The following is a 25,465-nucleotide window of genomic DNA, read 5'->3' as shown; positions in this document are numbered from 1 at the left end:
TCAACTCCTAGAGACTGCCGCCTGTCTCCGCGCAACTCAATGACGTCACGCGGTAGTGTCCCCTCTGATCTTCCAGCTACTGCCGGACGTGTCAGTTCCAACTCCTCCCTCTCCAAATGCGTTTCGTGACTCAATGTGGTCACTTCATCAGTGGTGAGGGGGAGTTACTACCTACTGATGTATATATACCCTGGAGGATGATATACACTTAATGCAATTAAATACAAAGTTAATAAATAAAATGCACACAATCATATCAGCATGATCATTACCACTAGGGAACCAAGCCCTGGGATTAAGTGGCAATACACCAAGCACATACAGGTGTCATTACTTATAAAAAATGGTCATTATAATAGGATGATTAATATCCAGATAATTAATGCATAATTAATTAATATGGCGGGGAAAGGGATCATTTAATCTGCCTAAAAGGAGGCCAGATCGAAATCTATATTTAAGCCACGGGGTGACAAGGTCTTCAGAGTATAGACCCAAAAGGTCTCCCTTTTGGACAAATAATTCAATCTGTCACCTCCTCTCCAGTTTGCTTTTGGGCACTCTTTACCCTTACAGATCAGTCCCTCTGGGTTCTGGTTGTGCTTATTTTTAAAGTGGTTAGAGACACTATGTGTCTCTAAACCCTTTTTAATATTGTAAACGTGTTCTGCCAGTCTACGTTGTAAATTCTCCCCGTCCTCCCTACGTATTGTAGTCCGCAGGGGCATTCTAATAGATATACACAATATTTACTTTTACAATTAATAAATGTGTCTATATCATAGCTTTTAGATGTTACATTTGATTGAAATTTATTACCCTTAATACTAAAAGAACATCCTATACATTTACCACATGTAAAAAAAAACTTTAAATTGGATAGCCACATTGTACTTATATGTTTGGGCCCACTCAGGGGACAACTTGGCGATAGTTTATTTTTCAAATTTTGGGCACGTTTGTAGACAATTTGAGGATTTTTAGGCAAAAAAGTATTTAATATTGGATCTCTAAGGAGAATCCCCCAGTGTTTACAGATAATTTTCTTAATTTCTGGGGCCATGCTATTGAATTTAGTAATAAATGGGATGAATTCTCCTTGTATAGTTGATATATTTTTTCTAGAGTTAATAAGGGTTGACCTATCTATATTTTTAACAGAATGCAGAGCTTTATTGACCTTGTCCCTATTATAATCTCTCTCAATGAATTTATCTCTGAGAGAGTTTAATTGATCAGAGCAAACAAAATCCTGTGAGCAATTTCTTTTTATTCTTAGGGCCTGTCCCTGAGGGATATTTTGTATCCACTTTGGGTGGTGGTGGCTTGAAGCCAGAAGATACGTACAGTATTTGCATCCACCTCCTTGTGGTATGTTTTGGTATGTATCAGATTGTTTTCCACATATAGGGTTAGGTCTAAGAAGTTTATATTTTTACAATTACTAGTGAATGTGAATTTTATATTGAAGGGATTATCATTCAGATATAATTTGAATAACTCTAGTTCCTCTAGAGACACACATCACATCATCGATGAATCTCTTCCAGAGCACCAGGTTTGCACCATATGGAATGTCATTCCATATATTGCCACGCTCCCACATGGCCATGAATAGGTTAGCGTAGCTTGGTGCAAACCTGGTGCCCATCGCGGTGCCGCATGTCTGGAGAAAGTAATCTCCATCATAATTAAAATAGTTATGCGTGAGGATATGATGTATCCCACCCAATATGAAAGATTTTAAATTATCCCCAACATTGGTATCTCCCTCTAGGGTTTGTTGAACAGCTCGCAACCAATCAATATGTTGGATGGAGGTGTAAAGGGACACCACATCACATGTGACCCAAATAGATTTCTCATCCCATTTAACATCCTGAATTAATTTTAATACATGGGAAGTGTCTCTTAAATAGGAAGGGGTTTCCTGAACATATTTTTGTAGTAAATGATCTAAAAATTTACTTAGATTTGACGTTAGAGAACCAATGCCTGATATAATTGGACGTCCGGGGGGTCTGGTTGGGTTCTTGTGTAGTTTAGGAATAAAGTAGAATACTGGTATTCTTGGATTTTTGACTATCAGAAAATCTAATTATTTTTTGTTGATAACTTCATCCTCAAATCCCTTTTCTATAATAGTGGTTAACTCCCTCTTGAATAACTCAGTTGGATTACCTAAAAGTCTTTCATAAGTTAGTTTGTCACCTAAAATTCTAATAGATTCCTCTCTATAGAAACTAGTGTCCATCACAACCAGACCCACCCCCTTGTCTGCTGATTTAATCACAATGTCCTTATTATCAGTCAAAGACTGTACAGCTTCCTTCTCCTCTTTAGTCAAATTTTGCTTTTTACCTTTGAAATTACTCCCTGCCATTTCAAGGTCATTTACAACCATATCTGTAAAACTATCAATATAATTCCCTTTTATGGCTCTAGGGTAGAAAGTTGTTTTGTTTTTAAACGGTGTTAAGGGATTGTCCACTTTTCCCTTTGGGATTTGGCTCCCTGCATTGTAAACTCTGCTAACAGGGTCTCTCAGGAAATACTTTTTTAGTGTTAGCCTTCTAATAAATTTGTGGACATCCACATAAAGTTGAAAAGGGTTTGGGCCACGGACTGGGGCAAAATTCAGGCCTTTCTCTAAAACTTTGGTTTCAGCCTGTGTTAGTTTATATGAACTGAGATTAAAAATATTAGTTTTCTTATCTACCAATGTTTTCCTGGATCTTGTCTTTTTCTTTCTCTTTCGTGTCCCTCCCCTCTTTCCTCTATATCGTCTGTTCTGGACCGTTTTCTCTCTAGTATCCCTTGTTTTATTGGTGGATTTCCTTTTTCTCTCCACTGCTCCTTCAGTGGTTCGTGGTCCCGGCAATACTCTAAAAAATGAGTGGAACCCCTATGTTGCTCTTTGGGTCTCTCATTTGGTCTATGAATAGGGGATCTTTCCCGGTAGCCCCTAAAGATCCCTAAAGGGGAGGGACACGAAAGAGAAAGAAAAAGACAAGATCCAGGAAAACATTGATAGATAAGAAAACTAATATTTTTATTATTTATTAATTTATTAATATAATTTATTTATTTATTATCCCTCTCCCTCTACACTCTGTCTCTAGACATTTTCTCAATTGCCCACATTGGCGTTTATCTACCCTGTTCTTCTTGGGCATTGCGCATATCCCCACTCCCATTAGGGGTGGGGACAGGCGGAATGCCCTCAATAAAAGGGAGATGTTCTGTATTTATACCTCAGACACCTTAGACTCTTTGGGTATGAACACCAATTGGGAACTATATCATTTTCTGTGAATTCTATCAGAATTAACAATATGTATATTTATTTCTCCATGTAAGCTTGAGATGATCTCACACAGCTTGAAGATTTAGGCAGCTTACAAAGACCTGATGGTTGTCTGCCACATTACTTGTGGATTTGTAGCATCTCCTGTTTATCAAATAGTTCACAGACCATGTCCTGATACAGTGATATGTATCCCAATGGCCTTGCCTGGGGGGGTGGGGGGTGGGGGTGGTGTGTATATACACACATACCGGTTGAAGCACAACATCAAGGGACAGCACACAGGTAAGTTGATCACAAGTTCTTTGTATTGAAAAAGAGACCCCCAAACCGACGTTTCAATCCCCAGTGGGACCTTTCTCAAGGTGCTTTCTTTCAGTACCATGGGACTGGTTATATACTGACACTTTTCTATCAATACTCAGTCAGGATACAGCTAGCATTGTGCTACATATTATCCATTAACCTCCACCAGCCTATTGCATTTTTTCCAGCCATTTATTTCCAGTGATTCTTCACTTTGATATCACTTATCCTCCTTCATTGGATGTTTTTCGGCAATTGATCAGACATTTCATGTTTTCTGTATATGGATTTTTATACGTTCATTGCCTCCTATGTCATTTCAATGTTATGGGGACTTTGTTGTCCCTGTTTATTAAACTTGCCCATGTTGACATTTACTATTGTCCATTATACTGTTTCTTTGTATTACAAAAGGTGTGCTTTTTTAAATTTCTTCCCCACTAGAATCTCCTTGCGATGGACTATGGGGTGATGTCCTGTTCATAATGAGAAAGTATACCACTTGTGCTATAAGTTGTGTACATTTAAAATTCTTTACACAAGAGCCATTTAAACTTGTAAGTCTTCAGGCAGATGATGTAGGTTTATTGCTGTATATAGCAACATGATCGGTGATTAGTTTACCATTGCTGATTCATACTCTGAAGATCTCACCATGGAGTTTTGTTTATTCAATATAAGGGCTGTTCTATAGTGTGCGCGGGAGTTATAGAATGGCTGACTAACCTCACACTATAATAGGACCCCAAAAAGTGAGGAATATGAAAATGAATTTGCCCCACACAGTGGGCAGCACGCTCATTCGCACAGGCATGCGCACGGCCGCACACAGTATATTAGGAATCTAACTCATCTTAGTATAATCGTCAGCATACTCTTGTCATTATCGTACATATATCTGTTCTGATCACATATCATTAAGCATCTGACAAGGTACTGATACTATTACTGCTCCTTTCTTGTGCTAGTCACCAGATCCCTTGGTAAGAAAGGAGTAGGACAATATTGGAAATGGCAACGCCAAGCTAATGAAACTGCAGCCAAGTTGAAAGGATCTGGACATTCAGCTCATGTTGTTTGGAACATCTGAGCATGATCTGGACATAAGAAACATGCCCTTATGTCTGCAGAGCTGTACAGCATGTACTTTATACAGTACCAGCAATAGAACAAGCCAGGCTTTTGTAGACACTAACCACATGAAAACAAGTTGGTTAATGCTGAAATATTTATTGTACATACAAAAACTTGAATATAGAGTAACAGTGCACATTGTGACGCTGGCATTTAGAATTTGCACAGATTATACATAGGTGAATGCCAAGAAACACCAGGTGAGAAATATTTCCATTATAATAGGAAACTATATTTTACCAGAAATTTGAGGCACTCACATTTAGGTCAGCCTAAAGCACAGGACACCGGGTGTAAATGTATCTACAGTACTTTTGTCAAATGAAAAATGCAACTTCTCAAAGACTTGGGAAACAAGGGTAGCCATTAACATACTGCTACCAATGACACCATTATAATGACATTGTATAGGACACTACTGTTAGATCTCTACAGATCAGGTCATCTAGGGCAAGCAAAACAAAACTTCTCCCGGGAGCACTAGAACGCAATGGAATATGAATTGCTTTCAAATAGTATAGCATACGAGCTTGGAGCTGTAAGAATTCAAGGTGGCGCCTTGGTTGAATTCTCACAACTAAATTTTAATGGTTCACAAGCAGGCTTTATACATAAGGCAGGGACAAAAATACAGTTGTCATCTGTTACAAATATGGGTACACATCTAAATTTACATGTATCCTTCACATAATGCCTTTTCTGTAGAGCTTAAAACATTTAACTGCTGAGCAAGAGACATATACAATGGTGACTTATAAGGCAGCCCTATCCTCTGTAGTCTTGTTTTAACAACATTTTGACAGGCACTAAACAGTTGGTCTAAAGCTATTTACGATAGCCTCCCGTGAAAATAGCAAGGCCAGCATATTCTGTTTAACCTTATCAATTCCAGAGCTTGGCAGAAGACAGTTTTAACCTTACAACTACTGTAATCAGATTCCTGTAATTTTTTGAAGTGTGACCTTTTAATATCAAGCAGATTTAGCACAATGCAGATGGTTTTTCTGCACTATGTGCTAAAGGACAAAGCATAGTGCAGAGGTTAGATGGAGTACTCAATAAGGCTCTCGTAACTCCAAAGCACTGGCAACAAGGACTCAAGGAATCTCACATGATACTTTCAGGATGACAGCATGTTGAGAAAAAAAATTCAGTCATATTGCAGTTCATATGGCAGGGGCATTTAGGTCACAATGAGAACCCCTCTGGTATCTTATTCAAGTGGGTTGCCAATAGCGGCTTAAGTGAAGTGGTTAAATTAGTGACTTGTAAAAAGGAAACAAATACATGGTGTGTAGGGTTCAATTCAGTCTCCCTGGCTGGTTGTCTCTGCCCCTTCACATTTGTGCTCACCATGCGGAGACCCAGCCAACTGGGGGTAAAATTGACCAACCAGCCAGTTTAGTGGTGTGTTGTGGACTAGATAATCCATTACATCATCCAGATAATCCTTCATTTTTTGGAGCTGCCCTCTGCTGGTGGTCAGGAGGCTGCCAGATATTTCTCTGAAGGAATCTTCTCTGAATCTTGCGTGGGGGGGGGGGGGTGAATCTTGGGTTGGGGGGGGATGAATCTTGGGTGGGTGGGGGGGTGAATCTGGGGGGGGGGGGTGAATCTTGGGTGGGTGGGGGAGTTGAATCTTGGGGTGAATCTTGGGTGTGTGTTTGCGGGGGTGAATCTTGGGTGTGTGTGTGGGGGGGAGAATCTTGGGTGGGGGGTTGAATCTTGGGTGGGGGGTGGTGAGGTGGTGGGGGGGTGGTGAGGTGGGGGGGGGGGGGTGGTGAGGTCGGGGGGGTGGTGAGGTGGGGGAGGAGGGTGGTGAGGTAGGGGGGGTGGTGAGGTGGGGGGTGTGAGTCCCCCCACCCGTCCCAGGCGATCGGTTCCCCCCGGTGCTTGTTTCCCTCCACGGTGGTGTTTCTCTCCCTCCCCCTTGTCCCCTGCACGGGTTGTCCCCTGCGCGTGTTTACCCTGCCCCCCCTCTACACCCCCCCCCCCGGCGTTCCCGGCGGTCCCCGGTTAGGGGAGGGGAGAGAGAACGGGGCCCGTGGGTGGTGAGGAGAAGCGGCGTGCGCTCCTTCCATCCCCCCCTCCTCCCCTCCCTCCTCCCCTCCCCGGCAAATCAGTCCCAGCACAGAGAGGCCAGCTGACTATAAGATAATGTACAGTTCTGAATGTAAAGCCTGTGTATAACGAGATCACATCAAATCCCCAGATATGGGTTTGAGTTGTATACAATTGCTCCTCTCAGGCTACAAACGATTACAATATGCAGTCAGCAAACCAAACTGACTATAGAGTGGTGGATGCCATGAATTGCGTGTGGAGATATGAATCCAATGAAAAACCCCACTTTGAAGAATTGCATGTGGATGCTACAGTCCCAATACAGAGCAACAGTGATCTGAGGTATAATTACGTGTCCTCCCGAGGGAGAATGATCCAGGGGTCCTGCCCAGCGCCCCCACTCCTGCACTTTAATTATTCTGCTTTTTTAAATGTTTATGTGTCATTTAATAAATTGTATTTTCTACTTTTGGTACACCTGAGTGCTCTTAGTGGGCTTCTTTTTCTTCTGGTTGACTCATAATTACCGCCCGTGAGCACCGCCGGTCAGGGAATTAATATCTTTATTCACCGGCTTATTGGTTACCGTACAAATTATCAGAGCGGATGCGGGGTCACTCTTTCTTTATTGCACACATATATATATCTCAAATAAAAAGATCACTTGTGAGCACATTCACATGTCTAAGGCTTTGGTCCCGCTGCGTCCGGCGGCACGCGCGCGTTCCTCACCAGCAGGGGTATCCTTTCCTAGCCGGTCCCAGTCCCCCCTCGCTGCACGGCTCAGGACGTGCTGTGACGCGTCAGCCGCCAGAGGATGCAAGAAAATTGTGATCCCGAGCGGTGACGCGTCACGTGGTGCGCTGATGAGCCTATCAGCGGCGGGGGCGGGAGCGGGAGCTATCAGACAGCTTCCTCCACAAGGTAGGGGGTGGTGTGTGTGTGTGTGTGTGTGTGTGTATCAGCGTGTGTGAGGAGGGCATTTGTGGTGGAAGGAGGGAGCGGGAACTGCTTACCTTCCAGCAGCCCGCAGCAGCTTCCTCCTGTAGCCCGGGAGACCGAGACCGAGCCTGTGAGGGGGGAGTAGCGGGTCCCTCCGCTCAAACCACGCCCCCACTCCCGCTCCCGGCTCCCTACAGACCGCATATCGAGGTCTGTGCCTGTCAGCGCGCCGCCTGTCTGCAGTGCGGGCGCGCTGACTGACGGAGCGGGGCCTTAGGCTGAGTCCATAGAAGGCACGTCCGTGCTGAGCCGTGCGGATGCTCCGCGCTGAGCCCCTGCATCCTTAATGAGGATGTTTTTAGAGGGGGCTCACGCGAGCGTCCGCAGGCGTGCTGAGGCGCTGGATTTTTCAGCCGACAGCCAAACTGTTTTTCAGAGCGCTGTCGGCTGAAAACATCCAATCAGCACGGAGCAGCGTCAACGTCACGGCGCCGTGACATTGACGTCGGTGCGTCACGGGCAATTGGCCCAGTGACGTCACTGCCCCGCCTCCCTCAGTCTCCCCCCGCCTCCCGATCGCACCTGCTGGCTCGCCTGCATGGGCATGAAATCGCGCAGATTTCAGCAGGCGAGCCTCAGCATCAGCGCACCTAAGCCCTGCTACCCCCTCTATGGCCCCAGCCTTAGCCTTAGGCAGGTCTGCAACCCTGCCTTTCACCATTATCCCCAGCATACAGTACTTCCACTGCAGCAAGGGATTCTGGGAAATTATATGCAAATGAGCACACCGTGTCACCTTTTGTATGTACTGTATGTATATCTTTATATAGTACTCACAGTGTGCTTAGCGCTTTACAAAAGAGAAAATACAATATAAGGAATCTTAACATAAACTATTATCAGGTGTCTGTGTTGGTTATAAGTTAAGATCATTTAATAACTGCAATACTAGCTACATGATCTACTATCTAAAGTGTGGCTGTGGTAGCAGCTATGGGGGCGTACTATTAGCCCTGTAAAACCAAGACTCATCGAGCACACAGTCTAATAAAAATGAGGATATGAGGTTCTCTGTCTCTAGACATTTTCTCAATTGCCCACATGGGAGTTTATCTACCCTGTTCTTCTTGGACATTGAGCATATCCCCACTCCCATCAGGCGTGAGACAGGCGGAATGCCCTCAATAAGGGAGATGTTCTGTATTTATACCCCAGACACCTTAGACCCTTTGGGTATGAACACCGATTGGTAGCTAAATAATTTTCTGTGAATTCTATCTACTCAGAATTAACAATATGTTTATTTATTTCTCCATATAAGCATTAGATGCGCTCACACAGCTTGAAGATTTATGCACCCAGGTGTAGGCAGCTTACAAAGACCTGATGGTTAGTGTCTGTCGTATTACTTGTGGATTTGTAGCATCTCCTGTTTATCAAATAGTTCACAGACCTTGTCATAATACAGTGATATGTATGTTATGTATCCCCAATGGCCTTCCCTGTTTTACATATATATATAGTAAAAAGAAAGAGAACCAGCGCTCAATTAAATATATAGAAATAATAAACACGTGATGAAGTGTCCAAACAAATAAGTAAAACAATATGTAGTGATCAAGGGGGAGGCAGGAACTAAAGAGGGACGCTGCTCTGATGAGGATAAACCTAATCCATGTGAGGAAAAAAGAAAAGAGCGCAAACCTCTGATAGTAAATATAAAGGGAAACAAAGTGACTTCAACATTGAAATGACAAATATGACATAGGAGGCAATGAACATATTAAAATAAAATGTATAAAAATCCATATAAAGAAAACATGAAATGTCCGATCAATTGCTGAAAAACATCCAATGTAGGAGGATAAGTGATAGCAAAGTGAAGAATCACTGGAAATAAATGGCTGGGAAAAAATGCAATAGGCTGGTGGAGGTTAATGGATAATATGTAGCACAATGCTAGCTGTATCCTGACTGAGTATTGATAGAAAAGTGTCAGTATAATCAGTCCCATGGCAGTAAAAGAAAGTACTTACAGGGAGAAATGCGTATAGGAACAATCTCACAGCAAAGGTAGATGATCCTGAAAGGTTTACACATTAACCCGTCATGGAAGCCCCTCAGATGCACAGCAGGGAGACCAGAATGAGCTGATCCGGGAAAAGTTGGCTATTCTCCCCACAATACAGCTCTTAATTTTGCCAACAATAGAAATGAAACTGCACGCTTCTTTCTGCCTCCAAACAGCTCCAGCCAAAGGAACCCTCCCACAGCTTCCGTCATCACAAAGACTACACTGTTTTTCCCGGATCAGCTCATTCTGGCCTCCTTGCTGTGCATCTGAGGGGCTTACCTGACAGGTTAATGTGTAAACCTTCCAGGAGCTACAGTGGATGTGAGATTGTTCCTATACACATTTCTCCCTGCAAGTGCTTTCTTTAAAGCTGCAGTTCAGTCTTTTTTTTATTTTTTATTTATTTATTTTTTTACTTCAATAGTTTCATGTGGGCAATCTCTAATTACCTAAAGAACTGCATAGCTGCCGGTCAATTCGTTCTCCGTCTATTGATCGGCAAAGTTTGGCGACATCTTTAAATATGGGGAATGTAAATCGCTGCTATAGGAACAAGCATGCTTGTTAAAATAGAATACAAGAAAATTGGTCTTTCAAAGTGATTTTTTTTTAAAACAGAAAATGCTAAAAGTATTTTTTCTTACTACAGAACTGATTTAATAAAAAAAAAACCCACACATGCAGGATATTGACTAAACTGCAGCTTTAAGTACCATGGGACTGTTTACATACTGACACTTTTCTATCAATACTCAGTCAGGATACATCTAGCATTGTGCTACATATTATCCATTAACCTCCACCAGCCTATTGCATTTTTCCCAGCCATTTATTTACAGTGATTCTTCACTTTGATATCACTTATACTCCTTCATTGGATGGTTCAACAATTGATCTGACATTTCGAGTTGTTTTCTTTATACATCTTAATATATAAAAATGAATTTTGTATGGTTGGTGCTAGATGTGGTGAATCTGATTGGTCCTCAGCCTCTGGCCAATCAGATTGGTGGCTCTATGATGTCACCCAACTGCCACTGTCTTCTCCTCACCTGCAGCTCACCTTCCCCCTCGGCCTCACCCAACTGACACACACACACATTCACCCAGCCCACGTCCCCGCCGGGTCCCCGCCCGATCACCCCCCCAGCTCACCTCCCCCCAGGGAATCCACCAGGCTCACCTGAGCCCTGGCCAGCAGCAGCATGCGGGTAGTGTCGCTGCCAACACAGCTCCGGGCAGGGGGGACAGGCAGTGGGCAGGCAGCTGCCTCCGGTAAGATGGCAGCTCCGAGTGGACAGGCGGACTCCGGAAGGACCCCCTTCCTCCTGCAGCAGCCCCCGGTAAGATGGCGGCGCCAAACGGACAGGCGCAGGGGGGGGGGGTTGAGAGGGAGTAAGGAGAGAGAGGGGGGTGAGGAGAGGGGGAGTCAGGAGAGAGGGGGGGGTGAGTCAGGAAAAGGGGGGTGGGAAGAGGGGAAGCCCACTGACTGACACTCACTTCCCCTCAGTCAGCTCAGCTGCCAAACACACGGTAGGAACGGAGCTGTGAACAGGGGGGGGGGGGGTGGAGCTGTGAACAGGGGGGGGGAACGGAGCTGTGAACAGGGGGGGAGGGGGGCGCAGCTCTGAACAAGGTGGGAAGGAAGTTGAGAGGGAGGATGGGGGAGCCAGAACATTACGGGCAGCTAGTTTTATTATATGTTCATTGCCTATGTCATAAATGTTTAGGAACTCTGCTATCCCTGTTTATTTAACTTGCCCATTTTGACATTTACCATTATATATTTTTACTATTGTCCATTATACTGTTTCTTCGTATTACAAAAGGTGTGCTTTGATTTCTTACCCAATAGATGGACTATGGAGTGATGTCCTGTTCATAATGAGAAAGTATACCACTTGTGCTATAAGTGGTGTACATTTAAAATTCTTTACACAGGAGCCATTTAAACTTGTAAGTCTTCAGTCAGATGATGTAGGTTTATTGCTGTATATAGCAACATGATCGGTGATTAGTTTACCATTGCTGATTCATACTCTGAAGATCTCACCATGGAGTTTTGTTTATTCAATATAAGGGCTGTTCTATAGTCTGCGCGACAGTTATAGAATGGCTGACTAACCTCAAACTATAATAGGATTCCCAAAAAGTGAGGAATATGAAGATGAATTTGCACCACTAGTGAAATGTATACACACACACGTCGCTCCCGGCAGCACGGACTAAATACACACAAAATATGCGCCACGGTCATTCGCACACAGTATATTACGAGCCTAACTAATTAGTTTAATCAGCATACTCGTGTCATTATCATACAGATATCTGTAATGTGATTAGCATCTAATGTATTGTGCTTAGATATCATTAAGCATCTCACTATTACTGCTCCTTTCTTGTGCTAGTCACCAGATCCCTTGGTAAGAAAGGAGTAGGACAATATTGGAAATGGCAACACCAAGCTCCTGTTTGGAACATCTGTGCATGATCTGGACAGAAGAAACATGCCCTTATGACTGCAGAGCTGTACAGTATGTACTTTATACAGTACAGGCATACCCCGCTTTAAGTACACTCACTTAAAGTACACTCGCGAGTAAGTACATATCGCCCAATAGGCAAACGGCAGCTCACGCATGCGCCAGTCATCACGTCCTGAGCAGCAATACCGGCTCCCTACCTGTACCGAAGCTGTGCGCAAGCAGGGAGACTAGAGCCTGTTACACATGGGTTATTTATATCAGTTATGCACGTATATGACGATTGCAGTACAGTACATGCATCGAGAAGAGGGGGAAAAAAAAAAAAATAAAAAAAAAAAAAAAGGTAGGTCTTCACTTTAAGTACATTTTTGCTTTACATACATGCTCCGGTCCCATTGCGTACGTTAATGCGGGGTATGCCTGTACCAGCAATAGAACAAGCCAGGCTTTGGTAGACACTATAACCACATGAAAACAAGTTGGTTAATGCTGAAATATTTATTGCACATACAAAAACTTGAATATAGAGTGACAGTGCACATTGTGATTCTGGCATTTAGAATTTGCACAGATTATACACATAGGTGACTGCCAAGAAACACCAGGTGAGAAATATTTCCATTATAATAGGAAACTAGCTATATTTTACCAGTAATTTGAGGCACTCACATTTAGGTCAGACTAAAGCACAGGACACAGGGTGTAAATGTATCTACAGTACTTTTGGCAAATGAAAAATGCAACTTCTCAAAGACTTGGGAAACAAGGGTAGCCATTAACATACTGCTACTAATGACACCATTATAATGACATTGTATAGGACACTACTGTAATCAGATTCCTGTAATTTTTGAAGTGTCACCTTTTAATATCAAGCAGATTAAGCACAATGCAGGTGGTTTTACTGCACTATGTGCTAAAGGACAAAGCATAGTGCAGAGCTTAGAGGGAGTACTCAATAAGGCTCTCGTAACTCCAAAGCACTGGCAACAAGGACTCAAAGAGTCTCACATGATACTTTCAGGATGACAGCATGTTGAAAAAAAAATAAATTCAGTCATATTGCAGTTCATATGGAAGGGGCATTTAGGTCACAATGAGAACCCCTCTGGTATCTTATTCAAGTGGGTTGAAAATAGCGGCTTAAGTGATGTGATTCAATTAGTGACTTGTAAAAAGGAAACAAATACATGGTGTGTAGGGTTCAATTCAGTCTTCCTGGCTGGTTGTCTCAGCCCCTTCACATTTGTGCTCACCATGCGGAGACCCAGCCAACTGGGGGTAAAATTGACCAACCAGCCAGTTTAGGGGTGTGTTGTGGACTAGATAATCCATTACATCATCCAGAGAAGCCTTCATTTTTTGGAGCTGCCCTCTGCTGGTGGTCAGGAGGCCGTCAGACACTTCTCTGAAGGAGGAGGCAGAGTGGAAGTTTTGGTAAATATCTCCAGCCATGGCACCAATACTATGAGCTTTGTCTTGGATGTTCTGTGGCAAGCCTTGCATGCTGGATACCAGGGAGAGACATGTGGTCTGAAGCAGCTGAGACATGTTCCGGGCAATTGCTAATGTGCGAGATTCAATGTGCTGTGGGGAAAAAAAAAAAAAAATCCACAATAGAACTGTTTGTCCCCATGCACACCAAGATTCAACTGAAACATTTCTATTAAATTACTTCTGTCAAGTTAAGCACAAAAGCTACAGCTATTGGTAAGGTCAAATAGCAGAGTGCATTTTTTTTAGTGAGCATAGACTGCAAAAGTTGGTCAATAGTTGTAATATTTACAAGCTTATGGGTTGAAAAGGCTAATGTTTGTTAATGTTACACAACTAATCCAGTGCTCAGTACTACAGTGACATTTCAGACAGTCGAGAGTTTATATTGGGCAATTCAGTGCATTCTTCCTGGAGTTGAAGTTCAAAAGTTAATTTGGCCATCCAAACATTTCTATGAAATTACTGTATATTATATTTGCTCCCAGAACATTAAGGATAAGTGTTGTATATCATTGCTCCTGAGCATCTTTCAAGTACAAATGCAGAAACTTCATAATTACCTCAGCACTTTGAGCCTCATCAGTAGCAGACTGTCCTGTGCTTTTCTTCCACTCAACCCACGAGTTGTAGAGTTTCTCTTGAGCATTGTGCATCTTCTGGTTGGCGCTGTGTATGTTCTTCCTTGCATACTCGATCTAGGAACAGAAGCCATAACATGCAAGGCTTTGCATCACAAGGTACAAGTTCAGTTCTCTACAGAGTTGGGGCAGTCTTTGCTCTGACCATGAACAAGAGGAACTTTTTACTGGTGACATGTGTTTCAGTCTATGGCAAGCTACATAAAATAAAGTTTAAATTGGCTGGCAAAATAAGTTCTGAAAAAATAAATAAACACCATTGGCGAAAAATATGACACTTTAAATTAAATATATAATCATAGGTGTGCATACCTCAACCACTTTTACTGAATTGACTGGTAAAGGTTGCAACTGAAATTCTTGCACCTACCAGGTCAACTGTATGATGTAGCTGAGAAATGGCTTCCTCACTTCTGCATTTGACATCCTTGACCCGAGTCAGCGTTTGCTGGTAGGCACGCTTGCGAAGTTATGAAGAGAGTGACCCCAATCTGATGTAGTAGTTGGGCTGCTCTGTTCCCATGTCAACCCCTTCAACATTTGTGGCACCTGGGGGGGGAGGAAGTTGGGGTAAAGTTTGCTTTTAATGGTTTCTATTTAACCCTTTGGGTGCATCAGTAGTGGCGACTTCATCATGCCTAATGGAGGTTTTTTTTGGATTACATCTAGAGTTGCCAGGGAGAACAGACACGATCTGTCCAGTGAGGAGATTCAGAAATAACCCCATGGTCATGTGATGACAGCGCTGGAGGGGCATTGGCATCCTGTCAGAGTTAAGGATGGGGAGCGGGAGATAGAGCTCTGGATTTAGACACTAGCACAATGTCTCTTGTTTAGTATGCATGTCAGTGAATCTTTTCCCCATCCCTCAACTTATTTACAAGTACACTAGGTGCAGGCCAGAGGAAGGCCAATTGCAGCAACTCTGTAGATGGAGGTTAGAGATAGGTGAAAGTCAAAATCCATTTAGTGGAATTTCCCCAGTTCCATTCAAAATCAGTTCTTAGGTGTAAAAATCAAGAGAGATTGTGCCGGTCCACAGATTGGTTTGTCAATAAAACAGAAGGCGAATTGCCAAAGGAACTGGTCGATACAAAGCAGTTCCAAGTCTGCTAAAAACTTTGCCCATTTCGAATGGAGGGTAACAGAAGTGATCACACTGTTGTACATCTTGCTGGAATCTGGCAATAACTAAAACACTGAGCAGGTTGAAAGTGCTTACCCAATTCTTCCTCCGTCAGCGGCACGTATTGATCCAACAGCGTCTCAGACTTGGTCAGCGCAGTATCAACTCCGCTGCTCACCATCTGCACAACACGGCTTCCCAGGACGGTGTTAATGCCGCCATTCACAACAGCCTTTGTCATTTCCACACTTCCATGGACAGCACCTTTTGTTTTATCAACTACCCCTGTAATGCTGTGCATCAGTGTGTCTTTGGCACCAGCCACTGCATCAGATGCATTGGAGATCACCTACAAAAAAAGGATAAGATTGCAAGGCAAGTGACAGATCACTTGAGGTGCCCTTTATCCCTTATAATGGCCCTATTGCCAAAACAGAGGCATCAATAAAGTGATCTATTGCATTTAGCTACCTGTTGTACTAGAATAGTGCTATAACAAGTGTGGGGCACAGCACTATGAGCAGAGTATTACTGTTGGAGCGGCTTCAACAATCTGCAATAAGCCACAGCGATAAAGAGACCAACTGCCTCACTGTACATTATCTTTTGCAGCTCATGGATTGTCATATTTGAAAAGTGCCAAGTAGTTTTAATTATTTTCTCATTGACTTACCTTATCAGTAGGTTGATACAGAATAGGCAGCTTCTCTTCAATTTTATCCAGCCCCATGCAAGCATAGTTGTTGGCAAAAGCAACTAGAGAGGGGAAAAAATAAATAAAAAACCTTTAGTCTTACATGGATGGCACAACTACATGTAGCCCTGGTAAGATTAGGGGCTATATTTATATCCTCCTCCTGTGTGTAGTCCCTGCTAAGGGCAGGTTGCCAGGAGTAATCATGGATTTTCCCTACTTCTGACACTGTGCTGAGTCAGTGAAGGTAGATCACTTGACCCTGTGTCCAATCAAGAGAGAGCAGCCTAGGAGTAGAGCTGATAGTGAGGTGGACCAAATACCTCTTATCCTGCTTAGGGGGTAAGGGAAGAGCTAGCCCCACTCTGGATGGCCCTGGGTCCAGAGTGGAGGCAGGGACATCCTAACGGAGAACAGCTAGCTGGCTGTGTATATTGATTGTACCTGTCTGCTGCTGAGAGAAATAAAGAGCTGCTGCTAATTGGAAGACCTATTGTGCGAGACTGGAATCTCATCCCTGGGGGGGGGGGGGGGGGGGAGATTCTGTGGTAGGGATTCCACCCCGTATCCCTGGGGCTTACTGCAGATGGAGGCGCTGCACCAGTAGAAGGAGAACAAAGGCATTCACCCCAGAAACCTGTCCTGTTGTCCCCCCATTTCATCGCGGGAGACTCAGCAGGTATGCACCATACAGAGACATGTAGCCAGACCACAGAAAACCTTAGGGGACCTGATCTGCAATTGGGTGGGGTGGTCGATGGGTTACATTCATTATACAGCAAGATTGACAAATACATTGTGAAAGGAAGTAGGGGAAAGATAGTGTCTAGCATAGACAGCAGGGGAAGTGTCAGACCAAGCTAGTTACTGGGAAATGATTAAAGAACTACAAATGTGGCACGACTCAGGGAACAAAAAAACCTCAAACTAACCAGGCAGCAATGTTAGACTGACGAATGCCTTAAAGTGGTAGTTAAAGCATTCTGAAATGTGATTTTAAGCTATACATTGCAAGCACCAGAAATTGACAGCAGTCACAAAGTTTCCAGCCTAATAAAGGCACTGAAAATAGTAATACCACTATTTAAATTCTAGTCTGGAATGTGTATTACAATACCAGGCCCGCCAACAGGGGGAAAGGGTTGGCACCTGCCAGATAGATTTAAAAAAAAAAAAAAAGAAGCCATTCCCCGTACGCATGCGCAGAGCCGACGTCCCGGCACGCATGCACAGGCCAAGCAGGGTGTCCACCCTGCTGCCTGTGGGCCCACTTCCTTCCACCCCCCCCCACGCTCCCAACGTGGGATGGAGGGAAAGCACTGTGGCAAACCCGCGCCTGCCAACCCAGCTTCCTACGCGCCCGCCTCCAGTAGCAGAATTAGCCAGTCAGTCTCAAAGCCGCCTACCTCCCACAGGGATATCAGGGGTGTGGGAGGGAGAAAGAGCATCTGGCGGGCAAGAAAGCACCACCCACCTGGTCAAGGTCACCCACCCATCTTGTTGAAAATATTAAAATAAACAGATTGCATTGAAATGTTTTTCCGTATTACAATAAGAAGAAAACAGTTAAATAAAAGTTGCGCACTAAATAAAGATTTTTTTCGTGGTAGGTGCGCTATGGGTTTGCGGGGCCCAGCTCCTTTCATTTGTCCTGGGCCCCATGATTTCTGTTAGCGGCCCTGTACACTACTACCCTATCTGGCTCACTTCCTTACAGAAGCAAGCAACCTCAGATTGTGTTAAGGAAGCTGCAGTCACACCGTTCCAAACAGACCTTTATAATTAATTTCTTTAAAACTGGAACAGATTGTGAATGTCACATTACCATGATGAAAAGCAGAAAGGACAAATCTTGCACAGAAAACATGCCAAGTGGGACAGCACCATCAACTTGAAGCCCAAAGAAACATAGTAACCTTATTTTTGTTCAGGGAGGGAACACTAATGTGTGCGATATGACAGGTCATGGCAAGAGTACAGGTTCACCATACAGAACAAACATGTTGGCAGTTTACACAACATGACACTAATGTCTCACAGAAAAGGTCAAACTTACTTTGAGGCTCCAGTTTCTGTATGATGGGCATAGCACTGGTGATGGCCACTGAAGTGATGGTCTTCACACTCTTCTCTGCCACATCACATACAGACATCAAGTAAGGATGGTTGTATTTGGTGTTGCCATAAGCAGAAGACACCATATTGTAGGTGGAGCTCACCAATGGCAGGTTAACCAACCTGGCCACCACATTCTAGGAACAGAAGGATGGAAACAATGAAACAAAGCTGCATGCAGTGGGATGTTCAGTTTAAAATGCAACTAGTGCCAAGCGTCAGTACAAATGCTCATTAGACAATGTGTCTTTCTGGGGTAGTTCTGATTTTAAGCCAGAAAGGGAAAGAAAGCTATAACAAAGTACCTTTAAGTTACAAGACAAAGAAAAGGAATACTTCAGCCAATGCACATCATACCCACCTGCTGTTGCTCAACTACTGCAGTCATCTTGTCACGTTTGATCTGAAGACAAAATAAAATTAACATTAGATCTCACTAAGAGCACAGATCATATAACTACTGAGATATTACTGAGGAAGCCACTGTCCGTAGCAGAGAATTGTACTGAACCCCAGATCTGAGCCACATGGAGGCTGGGAATAGGGATACAGGAGGTTCTGCAGCCCCCGGGTTTATATATAGTTACATTTTGGAAATGCATGTATAGGACCCCCACCCAAAACTAATGTTCATGCACTACTGCTAATCTGTATTTAATATACAGTGAATATAGTTTTAGAGCAGCCTATGTCGTCACAAGGAACATTTAGGAGCCCTAAAAAAGTGCTGCTTAATAAAGAAAAATATCCGGAGTCATTACAAATGAGGTGCAAAGAAACAGCAGCCAAGCTGTAAAAGTGCCGCCCCGAGACCAGCAAAGTATCCACTCACCGGAGTACCCGCTGCAGACACAGATCAGCACAGAACTATAGACTCCTCCGCACAAGCGCACGTTCCACTCTCCGAACACTGACTGCAGCACAGCGCTGAGCGCGGGTATTTATACCCCGCAGGCCACGCCCTCCTGCTCCCGCGAGACTCTCCTGAGTCTGACAGATCTTCTTGTTATCAGCTGGCTGGGGGAATAAGCGAAGTGACGTCACCGGGCAGCTAGCTCTGCGTGTGTCCCTTGTGCTGGGTAAAGGCTGCTAAGGGGCAGAGATCCTGGCGCTGTGTGTGTGAGACTTATTGCTGCAGCTTCATTACATTAACATACAGTGGGAAAAGGCTACTTAGGCTCCACTGAACTGTTGGGCTGTCTGTGTTATCTTTATATCTTTATACTGGGAGAACGGAGATGCTTATAACATTTATATATTTGTAAAGAATAAAAGTGTAAAATTTCTGAATAAAAAAAGTGTTTACTGGAGTTCAGTGAATCTTGGGTGGGGATGAATCTTGGGTGGGTGGTGGGGGGATGAATCTTGGGTTGGGGGGGTGAATCTTGGGTTGGGGGGGGTGAATCTTGGGTTGGGGGGGTGAATCTTGGGTTGGGGGGGGGGTGAATCTTGGGTTGGGGGGGGGGTGAATCTTGGGTTGGGGGGGGTGAATCTTGGGTTGGGGGGGTGAATCTTGGGTTGGGGGGGTGAATCTTGGGTTTGGGGGCGGGGGGGGGGGTGAATCTTGGGTGGGTGTGTGTGTGGGGGGGTGAAACTTGGGTGGGTGGGTGGGTGGGGGGTTGAATCTTGGGTGGGTGTGAATCTTGGGTGGGGGGTGGGGTGGTGAGGTGGGGGGTGTGGTAAGGTGGGGGGTGTGAGTCCCCCCACCCGTTCCAGGCGATCGGTTCCCCCCCGGTGCTTGTTTCCCTCCACGGCGGTGTTTCTCTCCCTCCCCCTTGTCCCCTGCACGTGTTTCCCCTCCCCCCCTCTCCACCCCTCCCCGGCTTTCCCAGCAGTCGCCCGTGGGTGGTGAGGAGAAGCGGCGTGCGCTCCTTCCACCCCCCCCCCCCCCGGCAAATCAGTCCCAGCACAGAGAGGCCAGCTGACTATAAGATAATGTACAGTTCTGAATGTAAAGCCTGTGTATAACGAGATCAAATCAAATCCCCGGATATGGGTTTAAGTTGTATACAATTGCTCCTCTCAGGCTATAAACGATTACAATATGCAGTCAGCAAACCAAACTGAATATAGAGTGGTGGATACCATGAATTGCGTGTGGAGATATGAATCCAATGAAAACCCCACTTTGAAGAATTGCATGTGGATGCTACAGTCCCAATACAGAGCAACAGTGATCTGAGGTATAATTACGTGTCCTCCCGAGGGAGAATGATCCAGGGGTCCTGCCCAGCGCTCCCACTCCTGCACTTTAATTATTCTGCTTTTTTTAATGTTTATGTGTCATTTAATAAATTGTATTTTCTACTTTTGGTACACCTGAGTGCTCTTAGTGGGCTTCTTTTTCTTCTGGTTGACTCATAATTACCGGCCCGTGAGCACCGCCGGTCAGGGAATTAATATCTTTATTCAACGGCTTATTGGTTACCGTATAAATTATCAGAGCGGATGCGGGGTCACTCTTTCTTTATTGCACACATATATCTCAAATAAAAAGATCACTTGTGAGCACATTCACATGTCTAAGGCTTTGGTCCCGCTGCGTCCGGCGGCACGCGCGCGTTCCTCACCAGCAGGGGTATCCTTTCCTAGCCGGTCCCAGTCCCCCCTCGCTGCACGGCTCAGGACGTGCTGTTTCGCGTCAGCCGCCAGAGGATGCAAGAAAATTGTGATCCCGAGCGGTGACCTGTCATGTGGTGCACTGATGAGCCTATCAGCGGCGGGGGCGGGAGCGGGAGCTGTCAGACAGCTTCCTCCACAAGGTAGGGGGTGGTGTGTGTGTGTGTGTGTGTGTGTGTGTATCAGCATGTGTGAGGAGGGCATTTGTGGGGGAAGGGGGAGGGAGCGGGAGCTGCTTACCTTCCAGCAGCCCGCAGCAGCTTCCTCCTGCAGCCCGGGAGACTGAGCCCAGGGGGTGTTGGGGAGGGGGGGGAAGCGGGTCCTTCTGCTCAAACCATGCCTTCCCTCCCACTCCCGCCCCCGGCACCCTACAGACCGCATATCGCGGTCTGTGCCTGTCAGCGCGCCGCCTGTCTGCAGTGCGGGCGCGCTGACTGAGGGAGCGGGGCCTTAGGCTGAGTCCATAGAAGGCACGTCCGTGCTGAGCCGTGCGGACGCTCCGCGCTGAGCCCCTGCATCCTCCATGAGGATGTCTTTAGAGGGGGCTCACGCGAGCGTCCGCGGGCGTGCTGAGGTGCTGGATTTTTCAGCCGACAGTCAAACTATTTTTCAGAGCGCTGTCGGCTGAAAACTTCCAATCAGCGCGGAGCAGCGTCAACGTCACGGGCGATTGGCCCAGCGACGTCACTGCCCCGCCTCCCTCAGTCTCCCCCCGCCTCCCGATCGCGCTCGCTGGCTCGCCTGCATGGGCATGAAATCGCACAGATTTCAGCAGGCGAGCCTCAGCGTCAGCGCACCTCAGCCCTGCTACCCCCTCTATGGCCCCATCCTTAGCCTTAGGCAGGTCTGCAACCCTGCCTTTCACCATTATTCCCAGCATACATTGCTTCCACTGCAGCAAGGGATTCTGGGAAATGACATGCAAATGAGCACACCGTGTCACCTTTTGTCTGAAAAACCATTGTTACATGGAGCCCATATAAGCTAGTTTTAAAGCACAGCATGGGAATCAGATGCAGCCAGATAAACCAATCACAAACATGTTTCAACCTTAATAGGTATCATGAAACATGCCTGTGAATGGTTTCTCTGACTTTGCATCTGATTCCCATGCTGTGCTTTAAAGCTGTGTTAGCAGCGAACATTAGCTTATATGGGCTCCATGAAACAATGGTTTTTCAGACAAAAGGTGACACATTGTGTGCTCATTTGCATGTCATTTCCCATACATTTTTCAGTATGACAAATAAAAGAACAAGCAAGAGAAATTAACACACAATTATACACCCACCAAACCATGCATTCTGAGCCCCCCACTATGGAGAGAAAGAAGGGGCCTCATATGTGTGAGATTTGCATCAGATCCCTCCCCTGGACCTGGGTACTGGGGTGTGCAGGGGCGGGGTTATGACATATAGGGGGGGTTATGACTTCTGTGGATGGGGTTCAATCCCCCAACCTATGAGAAAAATCAGGACTGGGTGCTGCTGATGAAATGTACTCCACAAACAAGTTCCCTGTTCCGGGCTGGAGGGAAGGAGGAGCGTTAGGGAGAGCAGCTGCTTCACATGGGGTGCAGTACACCAAACCATGGCACGTTAGAGCCTCCAACTGACAATCACTGTCCAAAACGTCATATGTGTTGAGATGGTGCATAGGCTGACCTCAAGGGCAGGCCACTGTAAATGTTCAATGTCAAACCCTGATAAACAGCTGTAGTAAGCCTGTGTCTGCAGTGTCGCAGCACCGGAGGATTAACGCTGTGTAAGGTCCCATTCAGAAGCATTGACTCCCCCGCAGCACGAACGCAGCAGACATTATTGCCGGCGATGCAGACTTTTGCTTCTTCAACCACGGTGCCGTGAGTCTTGCTGCATCTATATCACAGGTTGCTCACAGCTGAATTCTGACATCATATGGTGGGCAATGAATATATAACAGGGGGGCGTGGGTTAACTTTTTGTCTGGCCTTGTCCGATTAGGCCCTGCCCAAGCTATTCAACTGGTTCAAGAGATTTGGTTCATGCATAATTATTGTTAAACATAGTTTACACAGTTGACATGACTCAAATGATAGTGCAATAACAGGCTTTTTTTTCATCTCCTGACATTCATTGCCCTTGATTAAACATGGATACATTTCAGGTTCAGCGCTGCTAGACTGGACCAGACTGCAGTACTTTCCAGGCCAAAACACAACCAGCCTGAGCCATAGGATGTGAAACAGTGTGTAAGAGACTATGAAGTTGCATGATGATGCAACAAAAACTTTGATCATCGCTTTAGAGTTCATTGCTCGGTTGCTATAATTAAAGCAGTGTAAAGTCCACACTCAGCGCTAAGTGACTTGTTACATTATCGTTACTGCGCTCAGACTGTTATAGTGAAAAATAAACTGATACCAAGTTAGTTTCAATTATAAAAATGTGAAAATGATTACTCTTAGAAGGTACTGTTCTCTGATGTGTACAGTATGTACTGTATGTATATCTTTATATAGTACTCACAGTGTGCTTAGCGCTTTACAAAAGAGAAAAAACAATATAAGGAATCTTAACATAAACTATTATCAAGTGTCTGTTGGTTATAAGTTAAGATCATTTATTAACTGAAATACTAGCTACATGATCTACTATCTAAAGTGTGGCTGTGGTAGTAGCTATGTGGGACGTACTATTAGCCCTGTAAAACCAAGACTCATCGAGCACACAGTCTAATAAAAATGAGGATATGAGGTTCTCTGTCTCTAAACATTTTCTCAATTGCCCACATGTGAGTTTATCTACCCTGTTCTTCTTGGACATTGAGCATATCCCCACTCCCATCAGGCGTGGGGACAGGCGGAATGCCCTCAATAAAAGGGAGATGTTCTGTATTTATACCCCAGGCACCTTAGACCCTTTGGGTATGAACACCGATTTGGAACTACTGTATATAATTTTCTGTGAATTTTATCAGAATTAACAATATGTATATTTATTTCTCCATGTAAGCTTGAGATGATCTCACACAGCTTGAAGATTTATGCATCTAGGTTTAGGCAGCTTACAAAGACCTGACGGTTAGTGTCTGTCACATTACTTGTGGATTTGTAGCATCTCCTGTTTATCAAATAGTTCACAGACCATGTCCTGATACAGTGATATGTATCCCAATGGCCTTCCCTGTTTGAGATTATATGTATATATTATATACACTCACACGATACCGGTTGAAGCACGACATCAAGGGACAGCATACAGGTAAGTTGATCACAAGTTCTTTGTATTGAAAAAGACACAAAAACCGACATTTCAATCCCCAGTGGGACTTTTCTCAAGGTGCTTTCTTTCAGTACCATGGGACTGGTTATATACTGACTTTTCTATCAATACTCAGTCAGGATACAGCTAGCATTGTGCTACATATCATCCATTAACCTCCACGAGCCTATTGCATTTTTTTCCCAGTGATTCTTCACTTTGATATCACTTATCCTCCTTCATTGGATGTTTTTCAGCAATTGATCGGACATTTCATGTTTTCTGTATATGGATTTTTATACGTTCATTGCCTCATGTCATTTCAATGTTATGGGGACTTTGTTGTCCATGTTTATTAAACTTTCCCATGTTGACATTTACTATTATCTATATTTTTACTATTGTCCATTATACTGTTTCTTCGTATTACAAAAGTGTGCTTTTTTAAATTTCTTCCCCACTAGAATCTCCTTGCGATGGACTATGTGGTGATGTCCTGTTCATAATGAGAAAGTATACCACTTGTGCTATAAGTTGTGTACATTTAAATCTATTTACTCAAGAGCCATTTAAACTTGTAAGTCTTTAGCCAGATGTTGTAGGGTTATTGCTGTATTTAGCAACATGATCAGTGATTAGTTTACCATTGCTGATTCATACTCTGAAGATCTTACCATGGAGATTTATTTATTCAATATAAGGGCTGTTCTATAGTGTGCGCTTGCTGTGCGCGGGAGTTATAGAATGGCTGACTAACCACAAACAAACTATAATAAGACTCCAAAAAGTGAGGAATATGAAAATGAATTTGCGCCACACAGTGGGCGGCACGCTCATTCACACAGGCGCACGCACAGTATATTATGAACCTAACTCATCTTAGTTTAATCGTCAACATACTCTTGTCATTATCGCACAGATATCTGTTATCTAATCACATATCATTAAGCATCTGACAAGGTACTATTACTGCTCCTTTCTTGTGCTAGTCACCAGATCCCTTGGTAAGAAAGGAGTAGGACAATATTGGAAATGGTAACACCAAGCTAATGAAACCTGCAGCTAAGTTTAAAGGATCTGGACATTCAGCTCATGTTGTTTGGAACATCCGTGCATGATCTGGACAGAAGAGACATGCCCTTATGTCTGCAGAGCTGTACAGCATGTACTTTATACAGTACCAGCAATAGAACAAGCCAGGCTTTTGTAGACACTAACCAC

The 25,465-nt window shown here is 44.4% G+C and overlaps 1 protein-coding gene and 1 pseudogene across 1 annotated transcript in view; one reads left to right on the top strand and one right to left on the bottom strand.

Annotated features, from left to right (window-relative positions):
• The window catches only part of LOC142492387 (perilipin-2-like), a 447,955-nt gene that overhangs the window by 228,617 nt on the left and 193,873 nt on the right, over nt 1-25,465 (top strand). The window lies entirely within an intron of this gene.
• On the bottom strand, nt 12,797-19,356 carry LOC142492343 (perilipin-2-like; annotated as a pseudogene).

The sequence above is a fragment of the Ascaphus truei genome, chromosome 1 (genome assembly GCF_040206685.1).
Source record: "Ascaphus truei isolate aAscTru1 chromosome 1, aAscTru1.hap1, whole genome shotgun sequence".
In the NCBI taxonomy this organism is placed as follows: domain Eukaryota; kingdom Metazoa; phylum Chordata; class Amphibia; order Anura; family Ascaphidae; genus Ascaphus; species Ascaphus truei.
The sequence above is the reverse complement of the archived record's forward strand: the minus strand, read 5'-3'. Positions and strand labels throughout refer to the sequence as shown.